General features: G+C 50.1%; 1 pseudogene; it reads left to right on the top strand.

Moving 5' to 3' along the window:
- The first annotated feature begins 3,555 nt into the window (after positions 1 to 3,555).
- LOC124018312 lies at positions 3,556 to 12,531 on the top strand (annotated as a pseudogene).
- The last annotated feature ends 3,036 nt before the right edge of the window (positions 12,532 to 15,567 follow it).

Raw genomic sequence — 15,567 nt, 5'->3', positions numbered from 1 at the left:
CGCTGTGTTGTAAACCCATGACATGATGTCATCAGAGGGATCTATATATGACCAATAAACAGGCGCTGTGTTGTAAACCCATGACATGATGTCATCAGAGGGATATATATGACCAATAAACAGGCGCTGTGTTGTAAACCCATGACATGATGTCATCAGAGGGATATATATGACCAATAAACAGGCGCTGTGTTGTAAACCCATGACATGATTACAAAGGCAGTCTTGTTATTTGTTTAAACATGGGTCTCTGCATGTTTACATCGTTCTTTATATATGACCTAAACAGGCAGCAGGAAGGGATGCCTCAGAGACAGCATGTTCTTTAACAGGGGAAGGGATGCCCAGAGAAACAGCATCGTTCTTTAAACAGGACATGATGTCATCAGAGAGACAGCATCGTTCTTTAACAGGAAGGGATGCCTCAGAGATGACAGCATCTTATATGACCAATAACAGGAAGCTGTGTTGTGCCCAGACATGATGTCATCAGAGGGATCTTTAACAGGAAGGGATGCCTCAGAGAGACAGCATGATTCTTTAACAGGAAGGGATGCCTCAGAGAGACAGCGCGTTCTTTAACAGGAAGGGATGCCTCAGAGAGACAGCAACGTTCTTTAACAGGAAGGGATGCCTCAGAGAGACAGCATCGTTCTTTAACAGGAAGGGATGCCTCAGAGAGACCGCATCGTTCTTTAACAGGAAGGGATGCCTCAGAGAGACAGCATCGTTCTTTAACAGGAAGGGAACAGCAGGTAGAGAACAGCAGGTAGAACAGCAGGTCGAGAACAGCAGGTAGAATGCAGCAGGTAGAGAACAGCAGGTAGAGAACAGCAGGTAGAACAGCAGGTAGGATGCAGCAGGTCGAGAACAGCAGGTAGAATGCAGCAGGTAGAGAACAGCAGGTAGAACAGCAGGTAGAGAACAGCAGGTAGAACAGCAGGTAGAGAACAGCAGGTAGGATGCAGCAGGTAGAATGCAGCAGGTAGAGAACAGCAGGTAGAATGCAGCAGGTAGGGAGCAACAGTGTTCTTAGTGAGGCTAACTGTCAGTGTTTGTAATGATAATGTCCCCCTCCTTGTCACTATTTGTCAAGGTACTCTGCTAGAACACTCACCTTAGTCTCTCTCTCCCCTCTCTAGCCCTTCCTAGTCTTCTCTCTCTCTCTCTAGCCCTTCCTAGTCTTCTCTCTCTCTCTCTAGCCCTTCCTAGTCTTCTCTCTCTCTCTCTAGCCCTTCCTAGTCTTCTCTCTCTCTCTAGCCCTTCCTAGTCTTCTCTCTCTCTAAACCTTCCTAGTCTTCTCTCTCTCTCTCTAGCCCTTCCTAGTCTTCTCTCTCTCTCTCTAATCCTCCCAGCCTTCTCTCTCTCAAGCCCATCCTCCCAGCCTTCTCTCTCTAGCCCTTCCCCCTAGCCTTCTCTCTCTCTAGCCCTTCCTAGTCTTCTCTCTCTGTCTAGCCCTTCCTAGTCTTCTCTCTCTCTCTCTCTAGTCCTCCCAGCCTTCTCTCTCAAGCCCTTCCTAGTCTTCTCTCTCTCTCTCTCTAGTCCTCCCAGCCTTCTCTCTCAAGCCCTTCCTAGTCTTCTCTCTCTAGTCCTCCCAGCCTTCTCTCTCTCTAGCCCTTCCTAGTCTTCTCTCTCTCTCTCTAGCCCTTCCTAGTCTTCTCTCTCTCTAGCCCTTCCTAGTCTTCTCTCTCTCTCTCTCTAGTCCTCCCAGCCTTCTCTCTCTCAAGCCCTTCCTCCCAGCCTTCTATCTCTCTAGCCCTTCCCCCTAGCCTTCTCTGTCTTCCTCTCTCTAGCCCTTCCTCCCAGCCTTCTCTCTCTCTAGCCCTTCCTCCCAGCCTTCTCTCTCTCTAGCCCTTCCTCCCAGCCGTCTCTCTCTAGCCCATCCTAGTCTTCTCTCTCTCTCTCTAGCCCTTCCTAGTCTTCTCTCTCTCTCTCTAGCCCTTCCTAGTCTTCTCTCTCTCTCTCTCTCTAGTCCTCCCAGCCTTCTCTCTCTCAAGCCCTTCCTCCCAGCCTTCTATCTCTCTAGCCCTTCCTCCCAGCCTTCTATCTCTCTAGCCCTTCCTCCCAGCCTTCTATCTCTCTAGCCCTTCCTCCCAGCCTTCTCTGTCTCTAGCCCTTCCTCCCAGCCTTCTCTCTCTCTAGCCCTTCCTCCCAGCCGTCTCTCTCTAGCCCTTCCTCCCAACCTTCTCTTTCTCTAGCCCTTCCCCTAGCTTTCTCTCTCTCTAGCCCTTCCTTCCTATTCTTCTCTCTCTCTAGCCCTTCCTCCCAGCCTTCTATCTAGCCCTTCCTCCCAGCCTTCTCTCTATATAGCCCTTCCTCCCAGCCTTCTCTCTATCTAGCCCTTCCTCCCGGCCTTCTCTCTATATAGCCCTTCCTCCCAACATTCTCTCTCTCTACTACCCCTTCCTCCCAGCCTTCTCTCTATCTAGCCCTTCCCCCTAGCCTTCTCTGTCTTCCTCTCTCTAGCCCTTCCTCCCTCGAGCCCTTCTCTCTCTAGCCCTTCCTCCCAGCCTTCTCTCTCTCTAGCCCTTCCTCCCAGCCTTCTCTCTCTCTAGCCCTTCCTCCCAGCCGTCTCTCTCTAGCCCTTCCTCCCAACCTTCTGTCTCTCTAGCCCTTCCCCTAGCTTTCTCTCTCTCTAGCCCTTCCTTCCTATTCTTCTCTCTCTAGCCCTTCCTCCCAGGCTTCTATCTAGCCCTTCCCCCTAGCCTTCTCTCGCTCTTCCTCCCTCTAGCCCTTCCTCCCTCTAGCCCTTCTCTCTCTCTAGCCCTTCTCTCTCTCTAGCCCTTCCTCCCTCTAGCACTTCTCTCACCTGTTTTCTTCATTCTCTCTAATCCATGTTTCCCTCTCTCTCTGGCTGGCCCATTCTCTCTCTGGCTGACCCACCAGGCAGTATGCCAACAGAGGGAGGGAGGGAAGGAAAGGAGAGAGGGAAGGAGGGGGAGTACCATACCCAGTATGCCAACGGAGGGAGGGAAGGAAAGGAGAGAGGGAGGGAAGGAAAGGAGAGAGGGAGGAGAGTAACATACCCAGTATGCCAACGGAGGGAGGGAGGGAAGGGAGAGAGGGAGGGAAGGAAAGGAGAGAGGGAGGGGAGTACCATACCCAGTATGCCAACAGAGGGAGGGAATGAAAGGAGGGAGGGAGAGGGAGTGGGAAGGGGAGTACCATACCCAGTATGCCAACGGAGGGAGGGAGGGAGAGGGGGACCGAGGGGGAGTACCATACCCAGTATGCCAACGGAGGGAGGGAAGGAAAGGAGGGAGGGGAGTACCATGCCCAGTATGCTGAGGGAGGGAAGGAGGGAGGGGAGTACCATACCCAGTATGCCGAGGGAGGGAGGGAGGGAGAGAGGGAGGGGAGTACCATACCCAGTATGCCGAGGGAGGGAGGGGGAGTACCATACCCAGTATGCCGAGGGAGGGAGGGGGAGAGGGAGGGGAGTACCATACCCATTATGCCGAGAGAGTGAGGGGAGTACCATACCCAGTATGCCGAGGGAGGGAGGGGAGTACCATACCCAGTATGCCGAGGGAGGGAGGGGAGTACCATACCCAGTATGCCGAGGGAGGGAGGGAAGGAAAGGAGAAAGAGAACCATATACCAACCCCTCACAACACACAGCCAGCCGACCTGACTAGAGCCCTTTGAGAGCCCTGGATATCCAACACACCACTTTGGAGCAACACGGTCAGATTGTTACTGCTACTACCCACAAACCCCTCAGCACTACTCCAGGACAGAGACATGAACCCCCTCCTGACCCAGGCTGTCCAGACTGAGGAAGATGCTGAAACGGAAGGTAGGTAGCTAGAGCTGTCAGATCCACACGCCTACAGAACAGATGGGTCAACTATGTTGGTTATTTCTGTACATATCAAAAGCGTCGATAGTTGGTAGATTGGTTGTTATTCATTCATTGATGGTCACTATGAGCGGTGAGTCGTGTTTTATAGGGCTTTATAGACGTGTTTATAGCATTGAAATCGGGTACATTGACACACACACACACACATAGAGACACACACACACAGGCTGTGAAGTGATTTAAGAGCTCTTCTCTGTCTCTCCCCTCACTAGCTTACATAACTGGTATACCAGCTGCATGTCTGTGTCAGAGAGGCCGCAAATAACCTGCCAGGCGCTAATCGACTACATAGAGGGGTTATGTTACTGGACTGAGGGGCTACTGAGGGGCTAGGCTACTGAGGGGCTAGGTTACTGAGGGGTTAGGCTACTGAGGGGCTAGGCTACTGAAGGGCTAGGCTACTGAGGGGCTAGGCTACTGAGGGGCTAGGTTACTGAGGGGCTAGGCTACTGAGGGGCTAGGCTACTGAGGGGCTAGGCTACTGAGGGGCTAGGGGACTACTGAGGGGCTAGGCTACTGAGGGACTAGGTTACTACTGGGGGTTAGGTTACTGAGGGGCTAGGTTACTGGAGGGGCTAGGTTACTGGGGACTAGGTTAGGACTGGGTTACTGAGGGACTAGGTTACTGGACTGAGGGGCTAGAGGGGTTACTGAGGGGACTAGGTTACTGGACTGGGTCAGCTAGCTGTGTAGAGGGGTTATGTTACTCTACTGAGGGACTAGGTTACTGGACTGGGTCAGCTAGCCGTGTAGAGGGGTTATGTTACTCTACTGAGGGACTAGGTTACTGGACTGGGTCAGCTAGCTGTGTAGAGGGGTTATGTTACTGGACTGGGTCAGCTAGCTTATGGGTTACTCTACTGAGGACTGGGTCACTAGGTTTACTGGACTGGGTCAGCTAGCTGTGTAGAGGGGTTATGTTACTCTACTGAGGGACTAGGTTACTGGACTGGGTCAGCTAGCTGTGTAGAGGGGTTATGCTACTCTACTGAGGGACTAGGTTACTGGACTGGGTCAGCTAGCTGTGTAGAGGGGTTATGTTACTCTACTGAGGGACTAGGTTACTGGACTGGGTCAGCTAGCTGTGTAGAGGGGTTATGTTACTCTACTGAGGGGCTAGGTTACTGGACTGGGTCAGCTAGCTGTGTTAGAGGGGTTATGTTACTCTACTGAGGGACTAGGTTACTGGACTGGGTCAGCTAGCTGTGTAGAGGGGTTATGTTACTCTACTGAGGGGCTAGGTTACTGGACTGGGTCAGCTAGCTGTGTAGAGGGGTTATGTTACTCTACTGAGGGACTAGGTTACTGGACTGGGTCAGCTAGCTGTGTAGAGGGGGGACTTATGTTACTCTACTGAGGGACTAGGTTACTGGACTGGGTCAGCTAGCTGGACGTCAGCTAGAGGGGGGTTATGTTACTCTACTGAGGGACTAGGTTACTGGACTGGGTCAGCTAGCCGTGTAGAGGGGTTATGTTACTCTACTGAGGGACTAGGTTACTGGACTGGGTCAGCTAGCTGTGTAGAGGGGTTATGTTACTCTACTGAGGGACTAGGTTACTGGACTGAGGATGATGGGATACGTCTACAACCTGAGACTGTACTGAGAGAGAGGATGATGGGATACGTCTACAACCTGAGACTGTACTGAGAGAGAGGATGATGGGATACGTCTACAACCTGAGACTGTACTGAGAGAGAGGATGATGGGATACGTCTACAACCTGAGACTGTACTGAGAGAGAGGATGATGGGATACGTCTACAACCTGAGACTGTACTGAGAGAGAGGATGATGGGATACGTCTACAACCTGAGACTGTACTGAGAGAGAGGATGGGATACGTCTACAACCTGAGACTGTACTGAGAGGACAACCTGAGACTGTACTGAGAGAGAGGATGATGGGATACGTCTACAACCTGAGACTGTACTGAGAGGACAACCTGAGACTGTACTGAGAGAGAGAGGATGATGGGATACGTCTACAACCTGAGACTGTACTGAGAGAGAGAGGATGATGGGATACGTCTACAACCTGAGACTGTACTGAGAGGACAACCTGAGACTGTACTGAGAGAGAGGATGATGGGATACGTCTACAACCTGAGACTGTACTGAGAGAGAGGATGATGGGATACGACAACAACCTGAGACTGTACTGAGAGAGAGGATGATGGGATACGTCTACAACCTGAGACTGTACTGAGAGAGAGGATGATGGGATACGTCTACAACCTGAGACTGTACTGAGAGAGAGGATGATGGGATACGTCTACAACCTGAGACTGTACTGAGAGAGAGAGGATGATGGGATACGTCTACAACCTGAGACTGTACTGAGAGAGAGGATGATGGGATACGTCTGAGACAACCTGAGACTGTACTGAGAGAGAGGATGATGGACTGTACTGATGATGGGATCTACAACCTGAGACTGTACTGAGAGAGAGGATGATGGGATGAGACTGTCTGAGAGAGAGGATGATGGGATACGTCAACAACCTGAGACTGTACAACCTGAGACTGTACTGAGAGAGGATGATGGGATATGTCTACAACCTGAGACTGTACTGAGAGAGAGGATGATGGGATACGACAACAACCTGAGACTGTACTGAGAGAGAGGATGATGGGATACGTCTACAACCTGAGACTGTACTGAGAGAGAGATGATGGGATACGTCTACAACCTGAGACTGTACTGAGAGAGAGAGGATGATGGGATACGACAACAACCTGAGACTGATGGGACTGAGACTGAGAGGATGATGGGATACGTCTACAACCTGAGACTGTACTGAGAGAGGATGATGGGATACGTCAACAACCTGAGACTGTACTGAGAGAGAGATGATGGGATACGTCTACAACCTGAGACTGTACTGAGAGAGAGGATGATGGGATACGTCTAACAACTGTACTGAGACTGTACTGAGAGAGAGGATGATGGGATACGCCTACAACCTGAGACTGTACTGAGAGGACAACCCTGAGACTGTACTGAGAGAGAGGATGATGGGATGAGACTGTACAACAACCTGAGACTGTACTGAGAGAGAGGATGATGGGATACGTCTACAACCTGAGACTGTCCTGAGAGAGAGGATGATGGGATACGTCTACAACCTGAGACTGTACTGAGAGGATGATGGGATACGTCTACAACCTGAGACTGTCCTGAGAGAGAGGATGATGGGATACGCCTACAACCTGAGACTGTACTGAGAGAGAGGATGATGGGATACGTCTACAACCTGAGACTGTACTGAGAGAGAGGATGATGGGATACGTCTACAACCTGAGACTGTACTGAGAGAGAGGATGATGGGATACGTCAACCTGACAACCTGAGACTGTACTGAGAGAGAGGATGATGGGATACGTCTACAACCTGAGACTGTACTGAGAGAGAGGATGATGGGATACGTCTACAACCTGAGACTGTACTGAGAGAGAGGATGATGGGATACGCCTACAACCTGAGACTGTACTGAGAGGACAACCTGAGACTGTACTGAGAGAGAGGATGATGGGATACCTCAACAACCTGAGACTGTACTGAGAGAGAGGATGATGGGATACGTCTACAACCTGAGACTGTACTGAGAGAGAGGATGATGGGATACGTCTACAACCTGAGACTGTACTGAGAGAGAGGATGATGGGATACGTCTACAACCTGAGACTGTCCTGAGAGAGGATGATGGGATGTACTGAGAGAGAGGATGATGGGATACGTCTACAACCTGAGACTGTACTGAGAGAGAGGATGATGGGATACGTCTACAACCTGAGACTGTACTGAGAGAGAGGATGATGGGATACGTCTACAACCTGAGACTGTACTGAGAGGATGATGGGATACGTCTACAACCTGAGACTGTACTGAGAGGACAACCTGAGACTGTACTGAGAGAGAGGATGATGGGATACGTCTACAACCTGAGACTGTACTGAGAGAGAGGATGATGGGATACGCCTACAACCTGAGACTGTACTTTAAAAAAATATATACTTTTATTTTACTTGGCAAGTCAGTTAAGAACAAATTCTTATTTTTCAAACACGCCCTGTTCAGGGGCAGAATGACAGAGTTGTACCTTGTCAGCTGGGGGATTTGAACTTGCAACCTTCCGGTTACTAGCCCAACGCTCTAACCACTAGACTACCCTGCCGCCCGTGAGAGAGAGGATGATGGGAAATAGTTCCATTTCACGTGTCCTACATAGAATAAATATGATGTAATTGTGTTGCCAGGTGTGGATGTGGATGCTGAGCTGGCAGCTGCCATCATGTCCAGGAGGATCATCCAGTCTCTGATCACCGTGGAAGCCTGGGAGGGATACACCTTCGCTGACCATCAGATCAAGATCAAGGAGTCACATGACCTCTACGGCGCTGTGATGTGGCCCTCGGTACAACAAGCGCCTTCCGCCCACCTTCATCATCCTACCTAACACTACCCTACCGCTCACCTTCATCATCCTCACGAACGCTACCTCTACGCCCACCTTCATCATCCTCACTAACACTACCCTTATGGTCACCTTCATCATCCTCACTATCACTACCTCTCACCTTCATCATCCTCACTAACACTACCCTACCGCTCACCTTCATCATCCTCACTAACACTACCACTCACCTTCATCATCCTCACTAACACTACCCTACCGCTCACCTTCATCATCCTCACTAACACTAACCTTCACTCACCTTCATCATCCTCACTAACACTACCCTTACACTCACCTTCATCATCCTCACTACCCTACCGCTCACCTTCATCATCCTCACTAACACTACCCTATCGCTCACCTTCATCATCCTCACTAACACTACCCTTCACTCACCTTCATCATCCTCACTAACACTACCCTTATGCTCTCACCTTCATCATCCTCACTAACACTACCCTTATGGTCACCTTCATCATCCTCACTAACACTACCTCTATGCTCACCTTCATCATCCTCACTAACACTACCCTTATGGTCACCTTCATCATCCTCACTAACACTACCCTTATGGTCACCTTCATCATCCTCACTAACACTACCCTTACACTCACTTTCATCATCCTCACTAACACTACCACTCACCTTCATCATCCTCACTAACACTACCCTACCGCTCACCTTCATCATCCTCACTAACACTACCACTCACCTTCATCATCCTCACTAACACTACCCTACCGCTCACCTTCATCATCCTCACTAACACTACCACTCACCTTCATCATCCTCACTAACACTACCCTACCGCTCACCTTCATCATCCTCACTAACACTAACCTTCACTCACCTTCATCATCCTCACTAACACTACCCTACACTCACCTTCATCATCCTCACTACCACTAACCTTCTCACCTTCATCATCCTCACTAACACTACCTCTATGCCCACTTTCATCATCCTCACTAACACTACCCTTATGGTCACCTTCATCATACTCACTAACACTACCCTACCACTCACCTTCATCATCTTCACTAGCACTACCCTTATGGTCACCTTCATCATCCTCACTAACACTACCCTTATGGTCACCTTCATCATCCTCACTAACACTACCCTTACACTCACTTTCATCATCCTCACTAACACTACCACTCACCTTCATCATCCTCACTAACACTACCCTACCGCTCACCTTCGTCATCCTCACTAACACTACCCTTGTGGTCACCTTCGTCATCCTTACTAACACTACCCTTATTGGGACCTTCATCATCCTCACTAACACTACCCTTATGGTCACCTTCATCATCTTCACTAACACTTCCCTTATGGTCACCTTCATCATCCTCACTAACACTACCCTACCACTCACCTTCATCATCCTCACTAACACTACCCTTCCCTTACCTTCATCGTCCTCACTAACACTACCCTACCGCTCACCTTCATCATCTTCACTAACACTACCCTTATGGTCACCTTCATCATCCTCACTAACACTACCACCCTCCTTCATCATCCTCACTAACACTACCCTTATGGTCACCTTCATCATCCTCACTAACAGTACCACTCACCTTCATCATCCTCACTAACACTACCCTACCGCTCACCTTCATCATCCTCACTAACACTACCCTTATGGTCACCTTCATCATCCTCACTAACACTACCCTTATGGTCACCTTCATCATCCTCACTAACACTACCCTTATGGTCATCTTCATCATCCTCACTAACACTACCACTCACCTTCGTCATCCTCACTGACACTAACACTCACCTTCATCATCCTCACTAACAATACCACTTCACCTTCATCATCCTCACTGACACTACCACTCACCTTCATCATCCTCACTAACAATACCACTCACCTTCATCATCCTCACTAACACTACCACTCACCTGCATCATCCTCACTAACACAACCCTTATGGTCACCTTCATCATCCTCACTAACACAACCCTTATGGTCACCTTCATCATCCTCACTAACACTACCCTTATGGTCACCTTCATCATCCTCACTAACACTACCACTCACCTTCGTCATCCTCACTAACACAACCACTCACCTTCATCATCCTCACTAACACTACCCTTAGGGGCACCTTCATCATCCTCACTAACACTACCCTTATGGTCTCCTTCATCATCCTCACTAACACAACCTTTACACGAATTTTCATCACAATCATTACTTTTAAATTCCACTTTTTTCCTCACCATGTACATCTTCATCCATCAACTTAATTTTTATAATGTCCTGTTAGTTCACATTGCATTGTGTTTATTTCCCATCAGGTCATAGTGCTGTGTTACTTCCTGGATACGCACCGTGACACGTACAACCTGCTGGACAAGAACGTCATCGAGCTGGGCGCCGGGACTGGTCTGGTCTCCATAGTTACAAGCCTTCTAGGTGAGACAATCTTGTATTTACAAAGTCTCATGGGGGGTCCCAGACACCCTCCTCGTATCACTGAGCTGTCCTGGGGGGCCCCAGACACCCTCCTCGTATCACTGAGCTGTCCTGGGGGGCCCCAGACACCCTCCTCGTATCACTGAGCTGTCCTGGCGGGTCCCAGACACCCTCCTCGTATCACTGAGCTGTCCTGGGGGGTCCCAGACACCCTCCTCGTATCACTGAGCTGTCCTGGGGGGTCCCAGACACCCTCCTCGTATCACTGAGCTGTCCTGGGGGGTCCCAGACACCCTCCTCGTATCACTGAGCTGTCCTGGGGGGCCCCAGACACCCTCTTCGTATCACTGACCTGTCCTGGGGGGTCCCAGACACACGCCACGTATCACTGAGCTGTCCTGGGGGCCCCAGACACCCTCCTCGTATCACTGAGCTGTCCTAGGGGGTCCCAGACACCCTCCTCGTATCACTGAGCTGTCCTAGGGGGTCCCAGACACCCTCCTCGTATCACTGAGCTGTCCTGGGGGTCCCAGACACCCTCCTTGTTCGTGTCCTAGGGGTTTTTTCACTGTTTTAGTTTTTCGTGGTTTTTTTGTTTTAGTTTTTCCCCATCCAATCAATCAATCAAATGTATTTATAAAGCCCTACGTAGATCAGCTGATATCTCAAAGTGCTCTCCAGAAACCCAGCCTAAAACCCCAAACATCAAGCAATGCAGGTGTAGAAGCACGGTGGCTAGGAAAAACTCCCTAGAAAGGCCAGAACCTAGGAAGAAATCTAGAGAGGAACCAGGCTATGTGGGGTGGCCAGTCCTCTTCTGGCTGTACCGGGTGGAGATTATAACAGAACATGTCCAAGATGTTCAAATGTTCATAGATGACCAGCAGGGTCAAATAGTAATAATTACAGTGGTTGTAGAGGGTGCAACAGGTCAGCACCTCATGAGTAAATGTCAGTTGGCTTTTCATAGCCGATCATTGAGAGGATCTCTACCGCTCCTGCTGTCTCTAGAGAGTTGAAAACAGCAGGTCTGGGACAGGTAGCACGTCTGGTCCGGTGAAACCGCCCTCTTCAGAGGACAGACATCTCCTTCCTGTTTGGTAACTGGAGTTTTTTTCCCTAGGTGCCAAGGTGACGTCCACAGACCTGCCGGAGGTGCTGAGTAACCTGCAGTATAACGTCCTGCGTAACACCAGGGGTTCCTGTAGACACGCTCCTCGTGTCACTGAGCTGTCCTGGGGGGAAGGAGCTGGAACAACACTTCCCTCGGGCTGCCTGTCACTACGACTACGTGTTCGCTGCCGATGTGGTGTACTGCCACCCCTACCTGGCGGAGCTCTTGGACACCTTCGATCACCTGTGTCAGGACGGGACAGAGATCCTCTGGGCCATGAGGTTCCGTCTGGACAGAGAGAACCAGTTCGTAGAACGGTTCCAGACCAGGTTCCATCTGGATGAACTGTACGATCTGCCCAGTCTCAGTATTAAACTGTACCGAGCATCAAGGAAGGAGATGGGGAGGAAGACACGATCTGGAGAGGCAGCTTAATACTACCATGCTCTACGGAAGCAGTCTGAGACACTGCAGGGGGATGGAGAGATGGGGATGTGAATGTGTGTTCTTTGATTGAATCCCGGCCACTCACTCAGAGAACAAGCCCCTCCCCACCCCACCCAGCCCCTCCCCACCCCGCCAAACCCCTCCCCACCCAGCCAAGCCCCTCCCCACCCAGCCAAGCCCCTCCCCACCCAGCCAAGCACCTCCCCTCCCCACCCAGCCCCTCCCCACCCCGCCAAGCCCCTCCCCACCCAGCCAAGCCCCTCCCCACACAGCCAAGCCCCTCCCCACCCAGCCAAGCCCCTCCCCACCCCGCCAAACCCCTACCCACCCAGCCAAGCCCCTCCCCACCCAGCCCCTCCCTCAACAAAGGCATTGTCGAGAAGCGCATTACACTTAACTCTTGAAGGTAATTTACCCTTGATGGTTACTGTCCTCTTTACGGAGATACCTTTCCTCTTTACAGAGGTAACTGTCCTCTTTACGGAGTGACCTTTCCTCTTTACAGAGGTTACTGTCCTCTTTACGGAGACTACTGTCCTCTTTATGGAGATACCTTTCCTCTTTACAGAGGTTACTGTCCTCTTTACGGAGTGACCTTTCCTCTTTACTGAGGTTACTGTCCTCTTTACGGAGTGACCTTTCCTCTTTACGGAGACTACTGTCCTCTTTATGGAGATACCTTTCCTCTTTACAGAGGCTACTGTCCTCTTTACGGAGTGACCTTTCATCTTTACGGAGACTACTGTCCTCTTTATGGAGATACCTTTCCTCTTTACAGAGGTTACTGTCCTCTTTACGGAGACTACTGTCCTCTTTACAGAGGTTACTGTCCTCCTTACGGAGTGATCTTTCCTCTTTACGGAGACTACTGTCCACTTTATGGAGGTACCTTTCCTCTTTACAGAGGTTACTGTCCTCTTTACGGAGACTACTGTCCTCTTTACAGAGGTTACTGTCCTCTTTACGGAGGTTACTGTCCTCTTTACAGAGGTTACAGTCGTCTTTACGGAGTGACCTTTCCTCTTTACAGAGGTTACTGTCCTCTTTATGGAGATACCTTTCCTCTTTACAGAGGTTACTGTCCTCTTTATGGAGGTTACTGTCCTCTTTACGGAGGTTACTGTCCTCTTTACAGGGGTTACTGTTCTCTTTACAGAGTCTACTGTCCTCTTTACGGGGGTTACTGTCCTCTTTACGGAGTGACCTTTCCTCTTCACGGAGACTACTGTCCTCTTTACAGAGTCTACTGTCCTCTTTACAGAGGTTACTGTCCTCTTTACGGAGGATACTGTCCTCTTTACGGAGGTTACTGTCCTCTTTATGGAGATACCTTTCCTCTTTACAGAGGTTACTGTCCTCTTTACGGAGGTTACTGTCCTCTTTACGGAGGATACTGTCCTCTTTACGGAGGTTACTGTCCTCTTTACGGAGGTTACTGTCCTCTTTATTACAGAGGTTACTGTCCTCTTTACAGAGGTTACTGTCCTCTTTACAGAGGTTACTGTCCTCTTTACGGAGGATACTGTCCTCTTTACGGAGGTTACTGTCCTCTTTATGGAGGCTACTGTTCTCTTTACAGAGGTTACTGTTCTCTTTACAGAGTCTACTGTCCTCTTTACGGAAGTACTGTCCTCTTTACGGAGGTTACTGTCCTCTTTACGGAGAGTACTGTCCTCTTTACGGGGTTTACTGTCCTCTTTACGGAGGTTACTGTCCTCTTTACGGAGACTACTGGAACTCTCCTTCCCTTCATATCTGGGCCTTGAACTCTCCTTCCCTTCATATCTGGGTCTTGAACTCTCCTTCCCGTCATGTATGGGCCTTGAACTCCCCTTCATATCTGGGTCTTGAACTCTCCTCCCCTTCATATCTGGGCCTTGAACTCTCCTTCCCTTCATATCTGGGTCTTGAACTCTCCTTCCCTTCATGTATGGGCCTTGAACTCCCCTTCATATCTGGGTCTTGAACTCTCCTTCCCTTCATGTCTGGGCCTTGAACTCTCCTTCATATCTGGGCCTTGAACTCTCCTTCATGTCTGGACCTTGAACTCTCCTTCATGTCTGGACCTTGAACTCTCCTTCATGTCTGGGCCTTGAACTCCCCTTCATGTCTGGGTCTTGAACTCCCCTTCATATCTGGGCCTTGAACTCTCCTTCCCTTCATGTCTGGGTCTTGAACTCTCCTTCATGTCTGGACCTTGAACTCCCCTTCATGTCTGGACCTTGAACTCTCCTTCATGTCTGGACCTTGAACTCTCCTTCATGTCTGGACCTTGAACTCTCCTTCCCTTCATGTCTGGGTCTTGAACTCCCCTTCATGTCTGGACCTTGAACTCTCCTTCATGTCTGGACCTTGAACTCTCCTTCCCTTCATATCTGGGCCTTGAACTCTCCTTCATGTCTGGGCCTTGAACTCTCCTTCCCTTCACGTCTGGGCCTTGAACTCTCCTTCCCTTCACGTCTGGGCCTTGAACTCTCCTCTCTTCATGTCTGGGCCTTGAACACCCCTTCATGTCTGGGTCTTGAACTCCCCTTCATATCTGGGCCTTGAACTCTCCTTCCCTTCATGTCTGGGTCTTGAACTCCCCTTCATGTCTGGGCATTGAACTCTCCTCTCTTCATGTCTGGGTCTTGAACTCCCCTTCATGTCTGGGTCTTGAACTCTCCTTCATGTCTGGGCCTTGAACTCTCCTCTCCTTCATGTCTGGGCCTTGAACTCTCCTCTCCTTCATGTCTGGGCCTTGAACTCTCCTCCCCTTCATGTCTGGGCCTTGAACTCTCCTTCCCTTCATATCTGGGCCTTGAACTCTCCTTCCCTTCACGTCTGGGCCTTGAACTCCCCTTCATGTCTGGGTCTTGAACTCCCCTTCATGTCTGGGCCTTGAACTCTCCTTCCCTTCATATCTGGGCCTTGAACTCTCCTTCCCTTCACGTCTGGGCCTTGAACTCCCCTTCATGTCTGGGTCTTGAACTCCCCTTCATGTCTGGGCCTTGAACTCTCCTTCTCTTCATGTCTGGACCTTGAACTCTCCTTCCCTTCATGTCTGGACCTTGAACTCTCCTTCATGTCTGGGCCTTGAACTCTCCTCTCTTCATGTCTGGGCAGATCAGTATTTTATTGTTTTCTCTGTTATTCAGTTTAATCTCTGATTGAAGATGTATAGTGTCTGCTATCAACACCTGCTGTGTTGCTGTACATATCAAGACCTGCTTCACCTGTTGTGTTGCTGTAAATAAACAAGACCTGCTTC

The sequence above is a fragment of the Oncorhynchus gorbuscha genome, unplaced genomic scaffold (genome assembly GCF_021184085.1).
Source record: "Oncorhynchus gorbuscha isolate QuinsamMale2020 ecotype Even-year unplaced genomic scaffold, OgorEven_v1.0 Un_scaffold_472, whole genome shotgun sequence".
Taxonomy (NCBI): domain Eukaryota; kingdom Metazoa; phylum Chordata; class Actinopteri; order Salmoniformes; family Salmonidae; genus Oncorhynchus; species Oncorhynchus gorbuscha.
Note: the sequence above shows the minus strand (reverse complement) of the source record. Positions and strands in the feature narration are given on the sequence as shown.